We start from the raw sequence: 707 nt of genomic DNA, 5'->3' as shown, positions 1-707 counted from the left end.
CCTCCTGTTAGTGTCCCCCGTGGTGGCTTTCCCTGGGGGCTCTCCCCCCTCCGCGATCTCCTGGGTCCCTTCCTCGCAGGGTGGGGACACTGGGGACAGTGGGTGACGTCCCCCCTGTGTGCCCCAAGGAGCGGCTTCGAGCAGGACACGGAGGGATCCCCCGGGATCACTGGGACCTGCCAAGGTGAAGGGGGGGACATGGGTGACACTGGGGGGCACTGGGGACATGGGAATATTCGGGGACATAGAGGATCAGCATGGGAACTTCTGGGGACATGGGGTCACGGGGGGATGCAGGTGGCACCAGGGCGACACTGGGGGCCCTGGCACACATGGGTGACACCGGAGGATGGACGTCAGGGGGACACAGGTGGCCCCAGGGGACGTGGGTGGCCTGGCCCGACCCCACTCTGCTCTCACAGATGCACCCGCTGCAGGGGACGGTGACGGGAACAGGGACTTGGCCCATGGTCAGTAACACCCCGTCTGTCCCCCCCTGGACACCCATTGGGAGGGACCCTGGGGACCAGGGAGGGACGTGGGAGGGACCCAGGGTCTAGGAGGGACCCCTGGGATGGGAGAGGGATCCCAGCGGTTGGGGGACCCCAAGGACCAGGAGGGACCCCAGGGATAGGAGAGAGGGACCCCAAGGACCGGGGAGGGACCCTAGGGATGGGGGGGGCCCAGGGACCAGGAAGGGAACCCCA

Source organism: Pygoscelis adeliae, unplaced genomic scaffold (assembly GCF_000699105.1).
Source record: "Pygoscelis adeliae isolate BGI_AS28 unplaced genomic scaffold, ASM69910v1 Scaffold709, whole genome shotgun sequence".
NCBI classification, from domain to species: Eukaryota; Metazoa; Chordata; class Aves; order Sphenisciformes; family Spheniscidae; genus Pygoscelis; species Pygoscelis adeliae.
Note: the sequence above shows the minus strand (reverse complement) of the source record.